Genomic DNA, 15,513 nt, shown 5'->3' with positions numbered 1-15,513 from the left:
GCCCAGTTTATAGCACCAAAGAATGTGTTGAAGAAAACACCATACACTATGGTCCTGTCAATAGAACAAAGAGAACTGAGATGGACCTCTCTTGCAAGAGGCTTTTCCAATAGTATTGAAGCTCATGAATCACAGAGCGTGGTCGCAGAGACTGCCGCTAACCATGCAGCTTCCCCCAGCAGGGAAGACTGTATGGTAACATTATTCTAAGTTGAAACACATTCTACAAAAAGAAATGACACAATGGTGGGACATACTATTGTTAGAAAACTACATAAAAACAGAGTACCCAGAGGACTGAGACTAACCAAGACATGTACTTGGTTAGAAGATGACCAGAAAAACACATGGATAACCAAAATGAGAGATTTCAATAAACTACTGTTCAAATCTTCTATCACACAAAGAGAAAGACACCTAATAAAGATCCACAGTGACTTGAAAGGAGTACAAGATGAGCTAGCCTCATTCTTAGATCTTGCATCCTTTGATAGTTGGGATAAGAAAATCAATGACCAGATGGTTAATTTTGAAACTAACCATCAGTAAGAAGTCTGGAAAATTTGAAAGAGATAGGCTAGACTATTTACATGGGCGTGAGTTTGAATGGAAAAAGAAAGATGAGAATACCCACATCTACACACAACTCTGAGACACACACACACACATGACAATGCACATCGCAGAACACCATCGCTGACACGTACCTCGTATGTGAGCCTGACGTGCAGAGGGAGACCTCTCGTACAGCCCTGGTTCCCAGATCACTGGAGTTGAGGACAGTGACCGTAGGAGCACAGTGGGGTATGAGTGCCTGGTGGATTCTCTGGAACTGGAGATGATGTCCAATGGGAGACACTGAAACTGGCTGGAGTGCCAGGTGCAGGTAAGCTGGATATAAGTCAGCAGGCTGCAGGTAAGCTGGATGCAGGTCAGCAGGCTGCAGGTAAGCTGGATGCAGGTCAGCAGGATGCAGGTAAGCTGGATGCAGGTCAGCAGGATGCAGGTAAGCTGGATGCAGGTCAGCAGGGTGCAGGTGAGCTGGATGCAGGTCAGCAGGCTGCAGGTAAGCTGGATGCAGGTCAGCAGGATGCAGGTAAGCTGGATGCAGGTCAGCAGGGTGCAGGTGAGCTGGATGCAGGTAAGCAGGCTGCAGGTAAGGTGGATGCAGGTCAGCAGGATGCAGGTAAGCTGGATGCAGGTCAGCAGGATGCAGGTAAGCTGGATGCAGGTCAGCAGGCTGCAGGTAGGCTGGATGCAGGTCAGCAGGATGCAGGTAAGCTGGATGCAGGTCAGCAGGGTGCACACAGCAGGCAGAAGCAAGGTCAGACAACCCGGGTCATACACAGTGGATCAGTTCAACAGAATCGGCAGGCAAGGAATGGTCAAGTTCAGGCTGGTTTCTGGTAACAGGAGATCAGGCAGGCAGGTAAACAGGATCAGAGTCAGGGAAAGCCAAGGTTCAGGATTGGAGACAGCAGCGTGGTCAGAGAGCCAGGTCAGGTGATCGGATGCAGATTACAGGAACAGGTCACAGGTGAAGCTGCAGATCAAACAGCAAGAGCTGAATGGTGGAAGCCTCTCTTAAAGGCCAATGGGTGCCAAAGCCGCGTCACTGTGCATGCGATCTCCGCGATCGGCGCACGCACATTGGCGCACGCCTGTTCGTTACTGGGAACCTGTTGGTGGGAATGCGCCTGAGCCCTGTTGCAGGTCTGGAAGTAGTAAGTCCCTGACATTGCCCCCCCCCCTTAAGGGCAACCTCCGGGTGCCCAAAAGAGCTCTTTTCTGAGGATGTCTGCGGAAGAAGATCTGGATCAGTTCTTGAGCATGCACATTTTGCTTAGGTTCCCATGAGTTCTCCTCTGGTCCATAACCCTTCCATTTGATTAAAAATTGAAGTTGGTTACCTCTCCTCCTGCAGTCTATGACAGCCTCCACCTCATACTCCTCATCCTTATTAATAACGGGTCCGGGTGGCCCCGATCCTCTGTCCGGGAAAGGTTCGGGTGCTGTGGGTTTAAGCAGAGACACGTGAAACACTGGGTGCACTTTGAGCGACTCAGGCAGGGTAAGTTCATAGGAGACCTCATTCAATTTCCTTTTAACTGGGAAAGGGCCAATGAATCTGGGTGCCAGCTTCTTTGAAGGGCAAGCCATCTTGAGGTTGGTGGTAGATAACCATACCTGATCACCTGGTTGGAGACGTAATTCACCTCTTCTCTTCCTGTCATAAAGCCTCTTGTTGGTTGCCTGCTCCTTGGCCATAGCTTCTTGCAACAACTTGTTGTTTAGACCCAGGAACTCGACAGTGCTTTGTACTGCTGGAACAGGAGATTCCGGAATAATGTTAGGCAGGAAGACAGGATGGAACCCATAGTTCCCAAAGAACGGTGACTGACCTGTGGCTGAATGGCTGGCATTGTTGAAAGCAAATTCCGCTAGAGGCAAAAGTGCTACCCAATCATCTTGGACAAATGAAGTAAAGCAACGGATGTACTGTTCCAGGGTTTGGTTCGTCCTTTAGGTTTGTCCGTTAGTCTGGGGGTGGAAAGCAGATGACATGGAAAGTTCAATTTTCAGAATTTGGCATAGTGACCTCCAGAAGCGGGAGGTAAACTGGACTCCCCTGTCAGATACAATGTTGGTTGGTACCCCGTGCAGCCTTACGATCTCCCTGATGAACACCCGGGCGGTTTCCAAAGCAGACAGCGTACTCTTTAGGGGTATGAAGTGGGCCATCTTAGACAGACGGTCAACCACTACAAGGATAGCTGTATGTCCTTCAGAAGGGGGTAGTTCCACTACAAAGTGCATGGCAATCATACTCCAGGGTCTGTCAGGAATTGGTAGTGGTCTGAGGAGGCCCCAGGACTTGATCCTGGCAGACTTGCTTTGGGTGCAGATGACACATGACTTAACATAGTCCTTGCAATCTTCCTCAAGCTTCGGCCACCAAAACATGCGCTGGATTAGTTCACGAGTCTTATGAACCCCAAGATGTCCGGCCAGCGGGTGGTCGTGACACAGGCTCAGCACTTCTGTCCGGCAGCTTTCTGGCACAAAAATTTTGCTGTCCTTCCAAAGCATCCCATCCCTGGGTATCAAGATTGATCCTGGAGGACCGGACACCCCCTCTGAAGCTTGTTTTAGACCGGACATCAGGTCTGTCTGGAAAAGCAGAAAGTTGCCCTCAGATAAGATGGTGTCCGGAACTGAAGTTTCCTTGGGGTCATCGTACATTCGAGAGAGAGCGTCAGGCTTGATGTTCTTTGATCCTGGCCGGTAGGTGATGTGAAATGAAAATCTGGAAAAGAATAACGCCCATCGTGCCTGACGCGGCTTCAAACGTTTGGCAGTTCGTAAATATTCCAGATTTTTATGATCCGTGTAGATATGTATGGGATGTGCCGCTCCCTCTAGCAGGTATCGCCATTCTTCGAGTGCGGCTTTAATGGCCAAAAGTTCACGGTCCCCCACACGTAATTCTTCTCTGCAGGCGAAAGCTTCCGAGAGAAGAAAGCTATGGGGTGCATGAGATCCTTGAGTCCTTGGCGCTGAGAAATAACTGCCCCCACAGCTGTTTCTGAGGCATCAACCTCGAGTAAGTAAGGAAGAGAGGGATCTGGATGGCTCAAGATGGGGGCAGAGGTAAAGAGTCCCTTTAGGGTAGAAAAGGCAGCTTGAGCCTGGGGATTCCACTGGAATCGGACGTTTTGTCTTGTTAGCTGGGTGATCGGAGAGATAATTGCAGAAAATCCTTTGATGAACCTTCTGTAAAAATTGGCGAAGCCAACAAAACGTTGCACCCCCTTTTTATCTGAGGGTGCAGGCCAGTCCAGAACAGCTGTGACCTTTTGTGGGTCCATAATGAACCCTTCTATGGAAATTACCAGGCCCAGAAATTGGATACTCTGCCACTCGAATTCACATTTTTCTGGTTTGGCGTATAAGCCATGCTGACGGAGTCGGCAGAGTACCATATTGACGTGTTTCCGGTGCTGATCCAAGGATGAGGAAAAGATCAGGATATCGTCTAAGTAGGCTATGACGAAAATGTCCAGATAGTCTCTGAAGATATCATTTATCAGGTGCTGGAAGGTAGCAGGGGCATTACACAGGCCGAAGGGCATCACCAGATATTCGTAGTGGCCAAACCTGGTACGGAAGGCTGTTTTCCACTCGTCCCCTGCACGAATGCGAACCAAATTGTAGACCCCACGAAGATCGAGTTTGGTGAACACAACAGTAGTTCTTAATCTTTGAAAAAGCTCAGGTACCAGGGGTAAGGGATACCGGTTCTTGACCATGACCTTGTTCAGCTCCAGGTAATCCACACAAGGACGCAATGAGTGGTCCTTCTTCTCCACAAAAAAGATCCCTGCCCCAGCCGGAGAGGTGGATGGCCGGATGAACCCCCTCTTAAGGTTTTCGTCAACATATTCCTTTAAAACCTCCAACTCCCGCTCAGACAGAGGGAAAATTCGCCCAAAGGGGATTTCAGCTCCGGGCAGTAACTCAATCGGGCAATCGTAGGAACGATGAGGAGGAAGTGTCTCTGCCCCTCGTTTACTAAAAACGTCTAAGAACTCGTGATACTGTTCAGGTACTGCTGAGCGTAATTCTGAGTCAGCTTCCAGGCACAGCAAAGGGCCAGATATCTTGGAAGGTAAGGGCAGACACTGTTCTTGACAGTAGAGGGACTGAAACCTGATTTCTCCGGAGCTCCAGTCGATTTGCGGGTTGTGGGCCTGAAGCCACGGTAGATCCAAGATGATCGGGAACAGAGGGGAAGCAATAGCATCAAACTTAAGCAGTTCTTTGTGGTTCGAGACAGTAATTACAGGCAGTGGGGGAGTCTCTTGAGTCACCTGGCCAGATTTAATACGGGATCCTTCTGCCAAGAAAACAGAAAGTCCTTGAGCCCTGTGCTGGAGTGGAATGTGTTGTTGGTTGGCAAAGTTCAAATCAATAAAACAACTGCATGCACCAGAGTCTATTATTGCAGTAACAGACACAGTCTTTCCAGAAAACTGAAGGGTGATGGGAATAGCCAGGTGAGTAGAGAGAGCTGGGTGACTGTGTGGCAGGATGGATGAAGATCTACGGTACTTGGCAGGACACGAATGTACATAATGGCCCGGTCCCCCGCAGTACAAACACAGGTTGAGCTGTTGCCGACGAAGACGTTCCTCGACAGACAATGCGGGTCTCATTAGTCCAATCCTGCCCAGATTTATGAAAGTCCGGTATTAGTTTGGTTGGTGCAGGATTAACTGGGACCTGTCTAAGGGGAACAGGACGAGAGGTCGTAGGCACTTGGGGTAACATCCAAGTTGGTTGAGTCTGCTGGGTCACCCTCTCCATCCTGCATTCCCAAAGACGACGGTCTATCTGAATAGTTAGGGTCATCAAGGATTCCAGGGAATTTGGTACAACGACCCGAGCCAGTTCATCCTTTAGTCCTTCTGACAAGCCTAGGTGAAACTGGTGCCGTAAAGCTGCATGGTTCCACTGGGTATCCGCGCTCCAGTGTCTAAAGTCCATTATATAACCTTCGACCACTCTGCGGCCCTGCTGGAGCGTGCTAAGAGCAGCTTCGGCAGTGGAAGTTCGTTGGGGGTCATCATATAAGAGTGACATTGCGTCGAAGAAGGATGACAAAGAGTCCAGAGAAACATGGTGTTCTTCCAGCAGGTGATGAGCCCAGGTTTGTGGTTCTCCCAGCAGAAGTGAGACAACAAACCCCACCTTGGTGTTTTCCCGCAAAAAGGTTAAGGGTAGTAAGGAAAAGTACAGCTCACATGCATTACGGAAAGTCCGAAACTTGCTTCGATCCCCAGAAAACTTCTCTGGAATTGGGACCCTGGGTTCTGGAGATAACATCATCACAGGGCATGCGGTGGAAGCCTCTGATGACAACCCACTGGAAGAAAGGTTTGTAATACTCATCCGGGACTGCACTTGTCTCACCAGGTGTTCATAGCTGTCCTGAAGGGATTTCACCTCTTGAGTGAGGACGGAGAGTAACTGGCAGATTTCATCAGTAGCGGAGGTCCCTCTTGCAGGCTCAGGCATGGCTGTTTGATACTGACACGTACCTCGTATGTGAGCCTGACGTGCAGAGGGAGACCTCTCGTACAGCCCTGGTTCCCAGATCACTGGAGTTGAGGACAGTGACCGTAGGAACACAGTGGGGTATGAGTGCCTGGTGGATTCTCTGGAACTGGAGATGATGTCCACTGGGAGACACTGGAACTGGCTGGAGTGCCGGGTGCAGGTAAGCTAGATACAAGTCAGCAGGCTGCAGGTAAGCTGGATGCAGGTCAGCAGGATGCAGGTAAGCTGGATGCAGGTCAGCAGGGTGCAGGTCAGCTGGATGCAGGTCAGCAGGCTGCAGGTAAGCTGGATGCAGGTCAGCAGGATGCAGGTAAGCTGGATGCAGGTCAGCAGGGTGCAGGTGAGCTGGATGCAGGTTAGCAGGCTGCAGGTAAGCCGGATGCAGGTCAGCAGGATGCAGGTAAGCTGGATGCAGGTCAGTAGGGTGCAGGTGAGCTGGATGCAGGTTAGCAGGCTGCAGGTAAGCTGGATGCAGGTCAGCAGGATGCAGGTAAGCTGGATACAGGTCAGCAGGGTGCAGGTGAGCTGGATGCAGGTCAGCAGGCTGCAGGTAGGCTGGATGCAGGTCAGCAGGATGCAGGTAAGCTGGATGCAGGTCAGCAGGGTGCAGGCCAGCTGGATGCAGGTCAGCAGGCTGCAGGTAAGCTGGATGCAGGTCAGCAGGATGCAGGTAAGCTGGATGCAGGTCAGCAGGCTGCAGGTAAGCTGGATGCAGGTCAGCAGGATGCAGGTGAGCTGGATGCAGGTCAGCAGGGTGCAGGTGAGCTGGATGCAGGTTAGCAGGCTGCAGGTAAGCTGGATGCAGGTCAGCAGGATGCAGGTAAGCTGGATGCAAGTCAGCAGGGTGCAGGTGAGCTGGATGCAGGTCAGCAGGCTGCAGGTAAGCTGGATGCAGGTCAGCAGGATGCAGGTAAGCTGGATGCAGGTCAGCAGGGTGCACACAGCAGGCAGAAGCAAGGTCAGACAACCTGGGTCATACACAGTGGATCAGTTCAACAGAATCGGCAGGCAAGGAATGGTCAAGTTCAGGCTGGTTTCTGGTAACAGAAGATCAGACAGGCAGGTAAACAGGATCAGAGTCAGGGAAAGCCAAGGTTCAGGATTGGAGACAGCAGCGTGGTCAGAGAGCCAGGTCAGGTGATCGGATGCAGATTACAGGAACAGGTCACAGGTGAAGCTGCAGATTAAACAGCAAGAGCTGAATGGTGGAAGCCCCTCTTAAAGGCCACTGGGCGCCAAAGCCGCGTCACTGTGCGTGCGATCTCCGCGACCGGCGCACGCGCATTGGCGCACGCCTGTTTGTTACTGGGAACCTGTTGGTGGGGATGCACCTGTTGCAGGTCTGGAAGTAGTATGTCCCTGACAATCGCATCACACCCATGGCACTCGGGGAAATAGAAACAGGCACAGGGCCAATGGTGGGTCCCATAACAACAACAACCACGACAACAGTAGGAAACCAATTCATCCTGCACAAGGGAAACAAAGAGGAGGGCCATCATACGGAGATAAGCCAGTAGAAGCATTTTCTAAATTCCCCCCAATAATGGCACCAAATGGGCCAAACCATCTGGTAGAGAAATGGGTTCGGGCATGCCCGCAGGACTCAGGGAACAACGGAAAGAGCACATGAGGAAAGATGTCAACACGAAACAAGATACCAATGACAGAATGAGTACGAACCATGGCCCATCATCAGACAACTCTAACACCTATAATGCCACAAGCCACAAGCAGTTGACGTACCAAGAAAGCTTAACGTGTTGGAAGGTGCTCTTCCCTTTTCTTTTTTAGAGTAAGGAGCTGTGCACACTTGGAGTACGACGGCTCCACCTGCCAACCAATCGGACCCCCGGCCGAAGGTGGGAAGAAAAAGAGAAAATGGAGACAAAGAGGTTGGTGGGAAAATACGCCAAAAAAGGGAGAAGGTAACCTCCACACACTCCACAATTAAACTCTACAATCTATCCAGTTCAGTCTTTGATGCTACACATCTAAATGTCCTACACAAGGGTCTAAATTTTGCCCCCAAAAATCCTCCGAATCTTTTGGAGATATTTGTAGACCTCAACAAATATGTGAGGAATCTTACTCTTAAGCGATATTTCGCCCTTCCAAAATTACCACCTAAGATGTCATCCCCATCCCCGAGTGCCCCATCTGATGGGAACCCTTGAGATGAGGATACTGCTCTCCTAGACTTGGAGAGCCTGTATTTAGAAGGGGCTTGCGAAGATCTTAGTATGAAAACTGAACTAATGGATCTTATGGAAAAGCAGATTACACATACAGATTTCAAGCCTAAGTCTTCCTTCCATCCCCACTTCGCTAAGGGCAAATATATTCCCACATTCTACAAAGTAGTGATGGACGAGATAAAAAAGATTTGCCAGAATTGTCATCATAATAGCAAACCTAAGTACACTCTGGACAGCGATTGTGAGGTATCAAAGAAAGTCATCAAGCGCTTCAAGGACAGGGAGGACATCATTATCAGACAGGCAGATAAAGGAGGAGGCCTGGTCATTCAAGACAGAAAAGACTATCTGGCTGAGGCATTGAGACTTTTGGGGGATAAGGACACTTATGAAAAGCTCACTGCATACCCGTTACCAGACTACACTATCACTCTGAAACAATTACTTGATCAGGCCAGAAAGGATGGAGTGATCACCAAAAGTGAATATTTATTTCTAAAAATTTATTTTTTTTAAAAAACCACATCTACTAACACCTCACTTTTACCACATCCCCAAAATTCACAAGGATCAAAAGAACCCACCTGGAAGACCGATCATCGCTGGGATAGACAGCCTGACAAGTAACATGGGGTGCTACATTGACCATTTCCTACAAGATCTGGTAAAAAAACTCCCATCCTATGTCAGAGACTCGGGGCACATGCTTGAGATTCTGTCATTGTTCTCCTGGCACCCCCAATACAAGTGGCTTTCTTTAGACATGTCATCATTATACACGTCCATCGAGCATCAATATGGCATCAAGGCAGTCGAACACTATTTAACAACCAGTAACTTGCATCCCCTACAAACTAGATTCCTTATCAACGCCATAGAGTACACCTTGACTCATAATTATTTCTCCTATGTGGGGGAATTCTTTAGGCAGTTTAGAGGGACAGCCATGGGGGCTAGATTTGCCCCCAGCTACGCAAATTTGTTCATGGGTTTCTGGGAGGACTTGTCGATTAGGGCAAATAACCCTTTCAAGGTCAATCTTGCCCTATATGCAAGATACATAGATGACATTTTGATCATCTGGAATGGATCTGATACAGAGCTGAACAGCTTCCTCGAATACTGTAACTCCAACACTTTCAGCATATCCTTCCCCCATGTTGTAGATGAAGCGACACTGGTTTTCCTAGACCTAGAACTACAGGTGGATGCAGAAAAATCTTCTCCAAAACTCATTTCAAACCCAGCGCAGGCACCTCCTACCTCCACGCTAAGAGTCACCATCATCCAAAAATGAGCGATTACAAAAAGAAAGGGAGTATCCTAAAAAAATAATTTTTTGGAAAAAGGATATAAGGAAGACCATGTGGAGGACGCCTTCATGAAATATTGGATACAGTACAATGAAGGCCACCGACAGGACATATGGGAAGATGACAGAGCCACCTCAAAGAACAAGCAGACCCACAGTAAGCAGGACAGCGCGAATTCCATCAGATTTAGTACTAGAACACAAACTTTAACACAAAGGCGTTCGACATTCAACAAATCATTCAGCGCAATTGTAGCATATTGAAGCAAGACCTGGTCTTGAGACAGGTCCTGCCCCCTAGACCAGAAGTCATTTTGCATAAACCAAGAGACTTCAGAAGCCTCATTGCACCAAGCAAATCCCCAAACGCAATGAAGATCCTCACCGGCCCCTGGTCATCGATATTTGACCAAAAAGGGAATTACAAATGTGGGGTCAAGAATTGTGGGACCTGTGCTTTCTTGTCACATTGCAAGAGGGAAGTAGTGAGGATAGATGGCCACAGTCACAGGATTGCACAATTCATCAACTGTGGTACTTCTATGGCATCATTTGCCCTTGCGGTCTCCTACGTCAGACGCACAACGCTTCCATTAAGGGTAAGGTTCAGTGAGCATAAGTGCAATATCATCAACGGTAATGTGAACAACCCTAATACAAAAAACAAAAGGAGACACAATTACTCAGTCCCACGCCATTTTGAGGAATGCCACAATGGGCACCCAGCGGGTATGCAAGCGTTCGGCATAGAAGCCATTAACAAAGACAGGGGGAGAAGATTCCGGAACTTGTGCAAGAGAGAGACATTCTGGATCTTCACCCTCGGTTCTTTGGCTCCCGATGGAATGAACGAAGGCGTAGAGGTCCATGGAGTAGTCTGATGGCTAGTCAAGTCTTAATGTAGAGCGCTATGATGTAGAAAGAATATCACTACAGTGAAAGATAATCCTCCCGTATGGTTAATACTCACCCCGTGATACACCATCCATCCAGCCCTCACTATTTTAACATACAGACCAGACCCGCTGGACCAGACCCGCTTTTTTAAGGCTCTGAGGAAGAAGAAAATCCTTGAAACGCGTTAGCTGAATATTCACCTTTTATCCCTTGTATGGGCATCATTTTACCATTAACATTTGTTTTAGTGCTATTATTCTTTTAGCTCAGCCACCTATGAATACATAGTACTGTAATAATAGTACAGTAATACTGTATATATCAATTTGTTTCAAATAAACATTTTAAAAGGATTCATGCATCAGGCCACGGCGCCTTCCTTATCTCTCTTGTGTATAGTACTTTGGACTTCCCCCAGTCGGCCAAGGCAGCGGGGTATGCATGATTAACTACACACTAACACCACCATGAAAATACCACCAACTCTATGTAAGGTCCCCCGCAATGGCGCAAGAGAATATCTTTTCTGACCTCCTCCCTTTGGCCAGGGTTATGGGAAAGTGAAAAAAGGGAAAAATAAACATGCATACTAGGAGCCTAATAAAATGCTTAGCATAAGGTTACCTCCATATGTAATGGTAGGGTGTGTTCACAAAGGTCATCACAAAAAGGAAAAAAAAAATGTGCACACCCAGCAGTTATCTCCTCATTCCGATTTACTAAAAGTTGTAAAACAGCAACACAAAAATCTCTCAAAAATTATCTAACCTCCCCCACATAATCCCACCACCCCCCATATATAAATGATGTAGCAACCCTCCCTCCTACAATAGCAGACCCACTGTTACAAACCCAGCCCTCGCTATCCCTTAAATAAAACTAAATGGGGCCACTATACACCTCCCCTTTGGAGCTGGAACCAATAAACACACCCCCCCCCCACAAAAAAAAAGACAAGATGGTGCCCCTGAGAACCACCTATAAGCAAGTTACCCAAAGGTGTTGTTGAGCCAGGCAGCTCCCAGTATCCTGAAGGAGAGCCTCTGCACCTTATAGCCACATTGGGTGAATGCAGTAGCCTGATCTGAAACAGGGAATACTGGAGAGCTGTCTGACTGCTGGGTGACCACCTAAAAGAGAAAACCTTATACTGTGTCACAGGATCCAGTCCCATGTGAACTGGTAATGGAAGGTCCCAATGATTCTGTCGGGAATACCGCAACAAGGGATGAAATTAAAGCTGATAATTGAATGGCACGAAGAGTCTCTCTGTGAGATGGATGTAAACTGCTGATCATCCTAATAGAGACCATCCTGGGTTGGAAGGGTTAGAAGCTATCCCCACATAAGGAGTACAAACAATTACAGTCACAAGATAGCATGAATGAATTAAACCGATCTGGCCAGTACATGAATGGGTCCCAGTGCTCCGAGTATCCCATGTAAACTGCTGATAAGATCGGTCATGGAGTGGAGTGTGTAATCACTGTCCTGCTTCCTCAGATGGCGCCCTAGTGTTTGTGGGTGATCGCGGTCCTCTGATACTCCAAATCAATACAACAGCTGAATAGGTAGAGTTGAATTGGTTGCGCTGTGGCTCATGCAGGTAGTTCAGCACAGGTGATACTCCTCAGTAAATCCCGCAGGCATGTCGTTGCTATATAGACTCCACAAGTAAGCAGTGAACTGAATCTTGTGTGCCCTGCACAGCAGCTGATGTACAGCTATTCCTCCAGCCAGACGGTGATAGTATCGCCAGTAGCGGGTCATCCAATGTCAGCAAATCCCTTGCTGGTTACTTCCTTGGGTTCCTCTCAGATGGTTAAGCATACGGTGCATCAGGGGGTGGGGGGATTTCCATTCCTGTGTCTACATATGTTTTGTTACACCCATGTCTTCGTCAGGACATAGTACCCCTACTCATTCATTAAAAAAAAAGGTGTAGTGTAAAAAATGAGAGTAGGCATTTTTTGACAAGTCCTTTATTTAAAAAACAAAAATAAAACAATGTACCCCAATGTAGATTCATTATTAAAACCTCCGATCAAAAAAAAGGAATGGTCCACTCCTGCCAAAGGCTCCCACCAGCTGCCAGCTCCACCACCTGACAGTTCTTAAATAACAAAGGCATGGGGGTCACCCAATGACATCACCAGGTGGCCCCATCCCTTTTGACATTGTCGGCCCAGCATTCCCCTGGCAGATGACATCACAAGGGGCGGGGGCCACCCATTGACGTAAGCAGGTGACCTCATCCCTTTGGCCAGGGTTATGGGAAAGAGGCCTTTGTCCCCATCAAGATGGGCACAAGATGCTTTGGGGGGGCAGAGCCCTCTGATGGGTTTGTTTTGTTTTTCAGCCTAATAATGGCTTGCTTCACTGATAGTGACAGCTCTTTGGATCTCATATTAAGAGTTGACAGCAACAGATTCCAAATGAGGGAATAACACACACCTGGCCATGGAACAGCTGAGCAGCCAATTGTCCCATTACTTTTGGTCACTTAAAAAGTGGGAGGCACATATACAAACTGTTGTAATTCCTACACCGTTCACCTGATTTGGATGTAAATACCCTCAAATTAAAGCTGAAAGTCTGCAGTTAAAGCACATCTTGTTCGTTTCATTTCAAATCCATTGTGGTGGTGTATAGAGCCAAAAAGATTAGAATTGTGTTGATGTCCCAATATTTATGGACCTGACTGTATCTGGTATAGCCCGTGACATGTTGCAGCTGTTTTGCCTTTGCCCAATTTTTTTGTAGGAGTCTATAAGTCGGGTATTGCTTATTAGGTTTAGAAAAAAGCTGCGCTTCCAGTCCTTCTGTGAGCGTGTCGGCACCACTAAAATGCAACATAATGGACAGGATGCTAGGGAGTATAGCCATTGTTTCGTGAAGGCTAGCCCCCCCACATCTTAAGGTTTCTGCAATTACTCCAATCTAATTTTGGCACTGCCCCCCTTCCAGAGTAAGGAAGGAAAACTAGAGTTGACCCCCCACCCCCCAGAAAATTTTTAACAGGATAATTACTGGGGAATCGTGAAAAAGACATAGCAATTGGGGCATCAGAATCATCTTGACCAGGTTGGCTCTCCTCACCACTGAGAGTCACAGTCTGGTCCACAATTTCACTTTGTCTCTACTTTTCGTGAGCAGTGCCAAGACATTCAGGTGACAATAATCTATTGGCAGTGAGAAAATCACTATCCCCAAATATTTGAATGAAGTGACCACAGGTACTGGACAAAAAGATGCTAAGTCAGGATTAACCATTTGGCCAAGCTGTAATAAGGCAGATTTTGTCTAGTTGATCGTAAGCCCTAAATACTTGCCAAAGTCTGAGACAGAGGACATGACCGTTCTCAGGGAGAACTCAGTATCACCTAGAAGTAGGAGCATATTGTCCACATATAGCAGGACTTTCTCATGAACATTACCCTACTGGAACCCTTCAATGGTATAATTTGCCCAAATCTGCGCCGCCAAAGGCTCTATGGCAAGGGCAAACATTAGTGGGGATAAGAGGCAGCCCTGCCTGGTACCACCCCTAACTCAAATGGAGTGGAGGACCTTCCCCTTTTCCCGTATGACCACCTGGGGGTGATAATACAGGAGGCGTACCTAGGAAATAAAATTGTCGCCAAAGCCAACCTTGCCAGCACAGCCCACAGGTACCTCCAATCTACACTGTCAAAGGTTTTGTTTGCATCCAACAACAGTAGAACCCCGGCACCTTCATTATCGGCAGGAGTTTGCATGTTAATATAACTTATACTACAATTTTTTTGCACCAAAAGTTTGCAAGTTAAAAAGATATGTTGTGAACACATAACATGGATATCATCCCACAGATAACATCTAATTTTTAATTTTTTAACATGATGTATAACTGCATTGTACCACAATCACTAGATTTACAAAACGTATTGCCCGTGGGAATATATTTTGCATTGTGTTTGCATACAGTCAATTTGAAACATTCCCATTTTTGTTCTGTGTTGATGACAATATTCCCTCCCAGGCTAAGTCTCGCAGAGCAGGCCTCAGCCTTGAAAATTTGTTCTCTTAAAGTGTTTTCATCTTTCCAGTGTGCTTGTTGTTTACAGCTTGATACTGTAAATGAAATCGTGTTATGGTTTCTTCTACCCAGATGTTCTTTTATATGAACATTAGAATAAAGTCTGCATGGTTCGAGATTAGCATGTCCCTTTTGGCTAGATTTAGAAGTACCTCTAAATCTTCACTCTTCTGAAGGGTGAACCCTATTCTCACTGCTTGTTTTAACCTCTTCATTGGCCAACGAATGTGCAGCAACAGTGTGCATTGCTCATGGTTGCGAGGTGTTTTCAGAACTTCCCTGTTCACTTGAATGGGTCACGTTTGGTGGACTTGCCATCTGCTGATCGTGATATGTTGGATAGTCTTTGCTGTGTGAAGATCATGAATGCAGCATGTAAACAGCCCCGTCTGCTGCCATTGCAGGTTAAGGGGATGCAATTGGGGGGGCGCTAAAAATGCAGGAGTGTCATTACTCCACTCAATTTTCAGGGTAACATTTCCCATTTTTACTATTGCTCCGGCACTTGCAACCCTTTCTATCTGTGCAAGGAGCTGAGTCTCCACCTCCTCATTAACACTGGGATGCCTGTAACAAACTCCAATATTTAACTTTGAAGTACGCACACTAGGGGTGCAACGTAATCCGAACGAGTCAACCTGTTCGGAACGGCTGCGGCCTAGTTCCGGAGCGGCGGCCATCTTGGTCAAATGATGGAGCGATCACTTGTAAACAAAAATGTCATGACGCCGGTTCCTCTTTCCCCTCTGTGTACTGATCTGTACAGTGGAGGGGAGAGATCGGATGGCAGCAGCGCTGTGGCCTGGATCTGTAGTGCCCGCAGTGCTTACTCTGCCAATACCCTGCCAATACGCTGCAATACTCTGCAATACCCTGCCAATACTCTGCAATACTCTGCCATACCCTGC

Source organism: Aquarana catesbeiana, linkage group LG03 (assembly GCF_042186555.1).
Source record: "Aquarana catesbeiana isolate 2022-GZ linkage group LG03, ASM4218655v1, whole genome shotgun sequence".
Lineage (NCBI taxonomy): Eukaryota > Metazoa > Chordata > Amphibia > Anura > Ranidae > Aquarana > Aquarana catesbeiana.
This window is presented reverse-complemented; position numbering follows the sequence as displayed.